Raw genomic sequence first — 9,797 nt, 5'->3', positions numbered from 1 at the left:
CACACAAGTGGACATGGGGGGAAAGGGGGAGGAAGCCTCTTTGGGAAGCAGGAGAGGAGCTGGCGTGTTGTGAGGGAAGGATGTGGCTGCTAAGCTTCTGCCAAAAGCAGAGTTTTGAAAAGCTAGGATGACACTGACGCAGGAGCAGCACAAGACACCAGCAACTGGTTCCCATCAAGTGAGGACTGGTTGTATCTGCAAGTGTGATGAAGCCATCCTAACAGCAAGGTCTGGAAGGACTGGCTAGTGTGGTTTCTGAAATTCACATGGCAGCAGAAGACAAAACCCATTCTCCAGCCTTTATTCGTGGAGTTCAGGGCAACATAAACAATAATAAAGAGCAGGGATGACTAAAATAGGAAGGCTGGTTTTGCGGGCATGACAGGAGCAAAAATAGACATATTTTATAAATAAAGATGTGCTGGAAATCAGAGACTCCCAAGTTTCATGCTCACCAGTTCAGCTGTTCTGGCTGGGGGTCTTCTCCACCAGTAGTGCTCAGGGGATTTGTGAAGGCATAAATGAGCAGTAATATAAGCACATGCATGAAATTCCCTTCATGTAAACCAGCCCCATTAGTTGATCTGCTTGGGGATGTCATTTTAACCCACAGGCTCTAGTTAAATTAGGGCTGGGGGTTTGCTCAGAATAGGTAAAAGCCAGGCATTTGAAGAGAGCTGCATGTGTATTTTCATTCAGCCCAAGACTGTATGTGTTGTAGAAGAAATCAAACTACACCAGTGTGGCTTGAGGAAAGAAAGCTTTTGAGCTGACCTTCTTCCAGGAGAATGAATTCATGTCTTCAGGAGTGGGCAAGTCTCACTTCAGTGATCTTATCTCAAAAAGAAAAAGGCAATAATAAAATGAGAAGAGACGTGGAGGAGGGCGGTAAGGACAGTGGAGGTGATGGGATAGATACCATATGAGGAGGAAAGACTAGAAAAACAGGGAGACTCCAGTTTGGAAGAGCAAAACCTTGGGGCAAATAAAGACAGAGAAGTCTGAAGAGGTCAAGAGAGGTCTGCTATGGGCCTGGAATGCCTTTTCCCTTTTCTTCACAACACAAGAGCATGAAGAGAAATGTTCAGGAGCCGGGACTGAAGCAGACAAAAGGAAGTACTTTTTCACACAACACATAATTACATTGTGGAACTTATTGCCGCAGGATGTCACGGAGGCCAAAAGTATAAACGAATGAGGAAAAAAACAAAAGGGATTACACAAATTCATGCAACCTCCAGCTTAGGAAGTCCCTCAACTGCTGATTACCAGGAGCTGGGAGGATATGCCAGAGGAAGGATCACTTTATACTCTCCCTCTTCCGATATCCCTTCCTAAGCATCTGCAGCTGGCCACGGCTAGGCCCTAGTTGTTGCCCAAGGTGGATGTTTATTCTGAGCCAGTCTGACAGTGTTTGTATCCTCCTGGGAACTCCCTTATGGATGGAGCCTTAGGGATCAGAGGCATCTCTGGGAGAGATAGAGGACTGACCCCTAACTTTGTTACCTCCAGCCCGATGCGGTCACAGCAAAGTCTGTCGTGGCCACTCTTTGCTGATTTAGGCTGGTGTAATTGAGGCCAGATTGAGCCCTGGAACCTTCACAGAGACTCTTCCGCTTTCCCTGCCCATGGGATTAAGCACTGAAATCTCTGTGCTAAAACCCTCTTTGAACGGGGATGGCAGATAATGCGCAAACTGATTTAAAAAAACCCCCAGCACTGGGGAAAGTTAAATATTAAAGAGCCAAGGCCCAGTTTTAACTGCTGCTGCCATCCCTCCTTCATCTCGTGCCAACTGCCTCCAGGATACATGTGCTGACACTGAATTTCTACCTCACAAAAGCGGCCGCAGCATGGGCTTTAAAACTCAGCCCATTAATACTGGGATAGGAAGCAGAAAAATAGAACAAAAGCAGCGAGAGACTCCTCCAGTTCCCACTCTGACCATGCCCGATCCATCTCTGGAGCATCACAGGCCATGCTACCCCTGCCCCAGTGAGGCATTTTGCCCCTTTGACTTCCCAACATTAGTTGGTCTAAAATATTTTGCTGCCCGCTTTGCCCTGCTGTAACTAAACTATAATTTTCCCTAGCAGAGAGGAGGGATTTGGGAGAAACATCTGGTCTCATTTCATCAGGATAACAGCTCCGTCTCTATTTATACACGCGCTGGGATCGTTGTGGCTCTCAGCTGTTCTTCTCCCGACAGCCCCTTTCAAGCTGCCGTGTCCTGCTCCGTTGGGGCAGGCATCGGGTCGGGGCCAGCCTGCTGCCATGTGAAACAGGAACCAGGCCCAAAAATGTGGGCTTGTGAGAGCTTGTCCTCTCCACACTTGGGGCTTGCTGTCTGCTGGGCTGGTGACAATGTGCCTTGATGGATGGTTGCTCCTGTCCTTCTATCCTGCTGGAGAGAAAACAGGGAAAACCTGTCTGACTAGAGAGTTTGTTGGAACTGGATGATGTTTAAGGTCCCTTCCAACCCAAACCATCCTATGACTGGGAAAATAATTTTCTCGGTAATCCCAGAGACTTTGCTGGTCAGGGATCAGGCCTGCCATGAGTCAGCCTCATTGGTCTGAATACACAAACTGGCTTTTCTCTGAGGTGTTAGCAAATAAACTGTGACCCTGCCGACACACGGGAGGCTCGGGGACTCTGCTCGGGAAGGCAGCACGTCCTACTTAATTCACCGCAGTGGGGAAAATCCGCTCTGCTGCCTCCACTCCAGTGCTCGCAAGACATCGCATCTCATCCGGCGCGTTCAGAAAAACCCTCAAGTCAAATGGCCAAGTACCTGGAAAATCAGCACATCGCACGTTCAGCAGCGCAAGTCACCGTCTGAGAGGAACGCTCACACCGTGAATGATGATGGCGTGTGGGTGGGCATTAATCATCTCAAGCAAGTCTGTCCCACTGCCCTGCTTTTCCCTCTGCTCCCATCCTGATCTGCTCAGAGCCCCACGTGCCCCCGACACGCAGCTATTTCAGCATCACTCCCCCTCCTCTTCTCATATGTTATTATTCGTATATAATGAATAATCATTCATTGATTATTTTCTTACCCTCGGCTGCTAGAGGAGGAACCGCTCAGAGACCCCAGGCTTTGTAACCCGAATGAGACCAGCGTTTTCAGATGCTCCTATTGATTGTACTAAGGTTGCAAACTCCCTGGAGCAGGGTTGAATTTCACCCTCTGATGTGATCCTGCCCCTCCGAAGTACTCCTTCAGAACACTGTTCTCAGCTGTGACCTGAGGTTGAGTAGATCAATATTTGTTGACTCAGCTTGGGTCTAATTTTCATATGCGCTGGGTAATCCAAGCCTGCCCGAAAACAACAGATAGGGCCTGTTGCATGAATCAGACAGAAATGTGGACCCTGCCTGAAACACCAGCCTTTCAGAGCAACTCGAGGCAGGAAATATGACTCAGTCTTGGGAGAACATCATCCAAATATAAACCCTGGTGATGCTGTGGACTGTTTGGGGTGAGGGGTGACTGGCTGAAGCCTTGTGAGCTCTTCACTTCCATGACTTTTCTGGATGAGAAACATTTTTTTCCCCTCATTGAGTCAGTCCTTTTGTGGCACATCAAGTATTTTTGCAGAATGTGTCAGAAGTGCACCAAACCGGCCAATTTCTGTGTAATTGCTGAGAAACGTTCTCTCAACCTAGGCAAAACTATTCAGAGGAGACTGAGGGAGCAGCCTGAGATAACAGCACCTTATCCTTCCAATAGGGTGTTCTTAGGGTGAAATGTGCCTTAATCCCAACCTCTTTATAAAAAGCAAATGTGAAAGTATATGCAGCACTAAGTTTAAATTTTTTTTCCGTCCTCATGGGATCTAGGGAGGAGGGAAATGAAGAAAGGCTGGTGCTGGAATAGAAAGGTCTGATTTTGGATCTTTTCTCTGGAAACAAAGCTCGAGGAATGGCTGGATGTGGCCATGCCAGGGTACCTGAAGTCCGATCAAAGGCTCTCACAAGTCAGCACAGGACCCTTGTTAAAGAAGGTGGAGCTGCTCAAATCCTCTTCCATGACAACACGTCCCCTCACCTTGCAGGTCAGGAACATCCAGACATAAAAAATCCTTCAGCCTGTGAAAAGCAGTCAGCTGGCTTTAAAGCCCAAATTACTTTTTTTTTTTTAAATTTCTCCTTTTAGTAGTGGCTGCCTGTCTGCTGCAGCCTCGACTTTAAAACAAAAAAACCAGCCTCCAGCAACCTTCAGAACAGATCTGTAAAACTCTCCAACTGACTCTAACAAGCAAAGGCGAGATTGTGACAAACCTGCCAGCTTTCTCTTCATGGGCTGGATCATCTTCAGGGAGCCCAGGACTGGCACTTAAAAATGTAGCCTTTGAACAGGTCCTTTTTTTGTGATAAAGCCAGTCCCCAGGACACTGGGGAGGTGACGACAACAGATGCTGTGATGAGTCAGTGCAGAAAAGGTCGTGGGATGGACATAGGGTCAGTGAAAGGATGCACTTACTGGACTGTAACTCAGCCAGAGAGGTTTGGGTTTTGTCTTTGAGCAAGAAATGAGGCCAATAAGGAAGGAATGATTTATTTGTCCTTATTTTCCTTGCCAGGCTCCCGGTTAGGTGACTTGGCTTGAACTTTGAGCAAAGAGCAATCACTAGATTTATTCACATCTCTAGAATCACAGGGTTCTTCCTCTGGGCTGCCTATATTACAGATGTTACCAACTTCCCTCCTCTGTGTTTTTGTTCTCCCTTGCCCAAACAGATGGGTTCCCTTCCCTCACTGTTGTGAGCAGAGGCAAATAAACAGGCACTTGTGCTCTGTTGTGTGGTTACCCAGGGAGGCTGTTGTTTGCGAGCAAAGGTTGCACCAGGACACAAATAATCTCGTTTGGTGTAGCCTGGAGATGGCTCTTCACTCCAACTACAGCCGTGGGGTTCTCCACGCTGCACTTCCATGTTTACCACGGGATCTTTCATCAATCAGGAGTGAGCAAGAGCGCTGTGAGATGCTGACACTTCAGAAGAATGGAGGAGCAAACTCCTCCTCTCCCCTCCCAGTCCAGCAACCTATTGTTCCTTGAGATGTTTGAATAAATGAAGGAAAACACTGCTCTGGAGCTTGTGACAGCTCACACGCACACAAATGCAGCATCCAGCCTTCTCCCCTGTCCTGTAAGCAGACCCTGACAGTTGATACACATTCCCTTGCACCACAAACAGGAGCTGCTCCTGCCAGCTTAGGGAATTTCCTCCTGGACCACACAAAAGTAGTTGACCGGAGCTGCCAGCTGTCAAAGCCAAGTCCAGCCCTGCCTCCCACCAGGAGAGTACCTGCAAAGATGCTGGGTTGGAGATGCATCCCTGACACTCACCTGTGAACCTCCTGGGAGCAGAGCCAATCCCACAGGGTTGATGGCCATGGTGGGCCCTGGTCCAGGAGCAGGCATCATGGTGACATGGATGAGATACTCAGTCCCTGTGAAAAACACAGAGATGATTAAAGCTTCCTGCCAGTGCTGGTAGTTGTTCAGGCTGCGTTTCAAATAAGATGTAGGAATCCCAAAACTCGTCTATACGAAAGAAAACAGAGTCTCAGAGCAGGAAGGGTGGAAAATGGCTGTGTGGTGCTTGTCAGAGCAGCCCTTCAGCCCCAAGAGTGCAATCAAGATGTAGGATTGCGAGGAGGAGATTCAGGACAGTGGTACAGAGGCAGGTTGGAAATCACAGAAACATCTTGGGCACTTGAGAAGAAGCACCTGAGCAGCCACACCTCCACTGAACACAAGGATTTCAGCACATGACAACAGCCACAGTCAGAGCAGCGATGTAGCTTTGTGTTCCTGAGCAGTGTTCTTTCCTGAGGAGACGGTCTGGGCTCCCTTGGTTACCACGTGAGCCTCAGGTCTCACTCCTCAGGCCTTTGTTTTTCCTGCCACGGTCTCTGCAAGGATTTTGATGCTCTCTCCCACTGGGTGAGAGGGTACTAATCTACCTGGGGATTTATTGTAAGAGATGAGCAGCAACATCCCTCCAGGAGGTACCTGCTGCTCATGCTGTGCCTACGTAGCATTTGGGGCATCAGATATTCTACCCCAGTCAGTTAAGAGTGTCCCAGGAAAAAAACACTGCCATGCTTTTCCAGGAATAAAGCAGGCATTTGGAGCACAGCTGACAGCAGTGCTGTCCATGCAAGAGGGGAGAGAATCCTGAAGGTGTTGAGCAGATTAGAGCAACACTGGGCTGCTGCAGCACAGGGACAAGACCAGCAGCACAGGATGGTACCCTTTTTACAGTCCCTATTCTTCCCTTAATTACAAGCTTAAGTGATGGCTAATAAGGATGCTCCAAAACAAATAAATTGAGCTGCTGCTGTAATTAAGTGGCTTTTGCTGCATGCAGTGAGCCAGACCCATCTGTGTGGTAGCTCAGCAGAAGCCAGGAGGGTTCTGCAAGGGATTCACTTCAATTGCATCTGAACTGCTTCAAGGTGGAGATGACTATCCTGTTTCCTACACTGCCAGCCAAGAAACAGCGGCCAGTCCCCCAGACAGTCATCCTGGGCAGAGGCACGGTCATTCACAGACATTTAAGTTGGTTGCACCTGCCTTCATGGCAGGTACATTGAGGTGAGACCTTCCTTGCTTGTGGGAGGGAAGCTGGAAGGTGGTGGGAAGGTGCATTTGTTTCTCTGGGCAGCAAATACCACAGCAATGACACTTGATGGCTGTGCCCCTGGTTTTTAATCAGGGCTGTACAGAAGAGACAAGAAGCAATTACTGCTGGCCATTGCTTATTTGATGAAATGAGCTGACAGGCTCCCTGTGGCAAAGTGCAGCAAAAGGCTTCTCAAGTTGTCCACTTGAGCTCACAGGTAAGGGCTGACGCCTGGCAAAGGCAGATATGAAGGACAGCGTAGCAGAAAGAGCCCATGCCGTGATGGCCCTGCAGAGGTACAGCCTGAATTCCAGGAGCCTGAGCTCCCAAACCACAGCTAATGCTCCCACAAGCCTCCACTGTCCAGGTGTGCAGTGCCCAGTCCTCTCTGCAGGTACAGTCCAAAATGTTTAGGGCTTCCTGTGTGTGAGCGCACATTTTTGCCTGAGAAATACTGAGCGTCCGGGAGCTGCATCGGGTATTTTTCCTCCCACCTCTGTATTTTCCCTGGGTGTGTAGTCTCAGCACTTCTATGACCACGGATGCTATTTGAAAAAATCCACTTGTTCCAGAGAAGAGTCAGTTCATGGCCCTTTTGCAGGATTCCAATCCAAGTTGTGCATGGTATTTAGTACCAAGCTGGTATATCTAAAAATGGTACCAGCGCTCAGCTTGAGCCTGCTCCCTTCTCCTTCACGTCACCACAAGGCACCAGGGCTAGTGGTCATGGCATAGTAAGAAAGGCACTCTCTCTCTAAACAATAAAACACCACCTATTGGAGCTAATCCTGGAAGGAAGAAGGGGATACACAGAAAATATCACACCCATTCAGTTGCAGTGCATCCCTCACTGTGGCACATCAGCTGGAGCCCTGATCGGGGCGCAGATCCTGTCTCTCAGTCCCCCTGCTGTTACTTTGCTCTTTAGAGCTCTTGCTGGATTTCGTGAGAGGAAGCCACCTCTCTTCCTGATCCGGAATGCCACACAAAGGCGTGGTCACATGCAGCGCCAGGGAATACGCCTGGCATGGCACGGGCTGGACAGCCACGCTGTGCCTGTGGCACAGCCACACCCGGCCCTGGCCCTGGGTCTCTGTCCGGCAGCTGCTGTGCGGAGCAGTAACTGCTGGGTGTGCTCTGGTCTTCCTCTAACAAATAGCCATACTGATTTCTCCACCCCAATTTTTTTCTCATCATCCCTCCCCCACATACATTCCCATCTGCCTTCTGGACAGAGAGTTATTATAAGATGTTTCAGCCCGAGAAGCACATTATTTTCTCCGAAAATAGTTTTCTCCAAAAATCATGCGCAAATGGCAGCGCAGCTTTGGAGTGCGAGATCCCCAGAGGGGAAGGGACAAATCTGTGGTTAAACTGAGGGATGGAGAGTCAGCAGATCAGGGTTCTCATCCCCTGGCTTTGCGAGCTCTGACTCAACCCATGGCCCCTGAATATTTGGTTTCCCCATTGGGAAAACCGGTGTGGTGACACACTGCGATGGCAGCACAGAGCCCTTTTCTGCTGCTGGGAACCACCACAGGCTTCTGCAAAGGCACTCTCTCACTACCAAAAAAAAAAAAAACAAAAAAAAAAAAAAAAAAAAAAATAAAAAAAAAAAAAAAAGAGAAGCCTTTGGAATCCAAAATGCTCCTCTGCAAAGTATTCAACTGGTGTGGCTCACTGGAGCTGCAAAGATCTACTTAGATACTCTAAATATTTACCCAGCATTTTTATATTTACCCAATATTGAAAGTGCTCAGTGCCCAGTCCCCTGGGGATGCACAGCTGTGCTGGGAGCAGGACTGTGAGGAGCTGCAATGACCCTGTTGCCTCTCCAGTCCCCCCAAGCTGGGACAGAGCATCCTTTCTTTTTTCCCATCTTCTTTTCCCCATCATTCATCTCTCCCCTTCAGCACCCTCTGGTTCCCCCAGGTGTGCCTGAGCTCAGCCCACACAGGGCTTCCTTTGCTTTCCCCCCAAGCCCAGCATTGAAGATCTTTGCTCCCACACCACCATGCTGGAGCACTCCAAAGGTACTCCTTGGCTTTAGCTGTAAGAGTTTTATGAAACACTGCCCTGGCAAGAGGATGGTAGAGCCTTCTCTGCTGCAGGCTCTGCTGTTCATCCCTGGACAAGCCTCCTGAAGAGGAGATGCTCAAGGCTGCCGAAGTGGCAGAGCTCCTGGTCATGGGATGCCCCATGCCCTCCTCTGCAGCCCCACAAGGTACAGCGATCACTGCAAAGGCTTGTGGTGTTTATTGGATCACCGAGAATAATCTAATACCTTCACACTGGGGAAGGAAATTGCGTCATGTTTCTCAAGGGAGCTTGTACCTGCCCTGCCTGGCTCCAGGATTTGCTGTTCCTCTGCTCCCCTCTTTCAGCTCCAATCATCTCCCTCTCCATAACCTACTCTACTTTGGATCTCTCCTTGTCCCCTCTACAAACACTGACAGGGTAGTGGCCACCAGCTTCACACACCAGAGAAAGCCCTGCTCTGGGAATTCGATAGTGCTTCCAGCCCCCTCTCCAAACCCTGTGCTGTGGCCATTTGCCCTGAAATCCTCTTTAACATGAGAACCCGCTTATTTCTTTTAGCATTTGGGCAACACCTTACAACAGCATAAGCCCTGCTTTGCAGTCAGCCACTTTAAATGCTGCATTAGCAAGAAAAAGTTACCTCTGTTCACTGACACCTCTCCAGGCTCTTACCAAGGAGAACAGAGAGTCTCGGACTCCCTTTAACAAGGGTGGACACTGAATTGACACAGGTGACTCGGCCAAGATCTTTAGGAGGAGAAGCAGCAGCAGAGCTGGAAGATGTTGTAAGTCCCATCCCAGTGACCTTACCTAAGAACAGAACAGAAACAGAAGTTACGTGCATGTTGCAAAAGGTGTAGAAGACTGAAGAAAAGAGGAAGGTCAAATCCAGGATGCAAGGCAGCGTGATGTTCAGATCTCCCTCCCGTCCCATATGTCACTTACAGTGTCTGCCAGCCCATCCCAGCCTACACGCCCACCACGGTGGAGTGTTCAGGATGTTTGCCATTGTCCTTGAAAAAGCAGAGCTCTAAAAATGTGAGGTTTTAATTTTTCCCAAATATTTGCACTGGGGAAAGGGGATGCCAAGCTTAAAATCCAAAAGGCCTCGGGTACCTG

The 9,797-nt window shown here is 49.0% G+C and overlaps 1 long non-coding RNA gene across 1 annotated transcript; it reads right to left on the bottom strand.

The window, feature by feature from the left end:
* Positions 1–285: 285 nt before the first annotated feature.
* On the bottom strand, positions 286–9,535 carry LOC108447444. Its single transcript, XR_001863011.1, has 3 exons — positions 9,351–9,535; positions 5,357–5,460; positions 286–2,404 (listed from the first exon to the last, which is right to left on the bottom strand). It is a non-coding gene; the product is annotated as an uncharacterized LOC108447444 (long non-coding RNA).
* Positions 9,536–9,797: the final 262 nt, after the last annotated feature.

The sequence above is a fragment of the Corvus brachyrhynchos genome, unplaced genomic scaffold, assembly GCF_000691975.1.
Source record: "Corvus brachyrhynchos isolate BGI_N302 unplaced genomic scaffold, ASM69197v1 scaffold466, whole genome shotgun sequence".
In the NCBI taxonomy this organism is placed as follows: domain Eukaryota; kingdom Metazoa; phylum Chordata; class Aves; order Passeriformes; family Corvidae; genus Corvus; species Corvus brachyrhynchos.
Note: the sequence above shows the minus strand (reverse complement) of the source record. Positions and strands in the feature narration are given on the sequence as shown.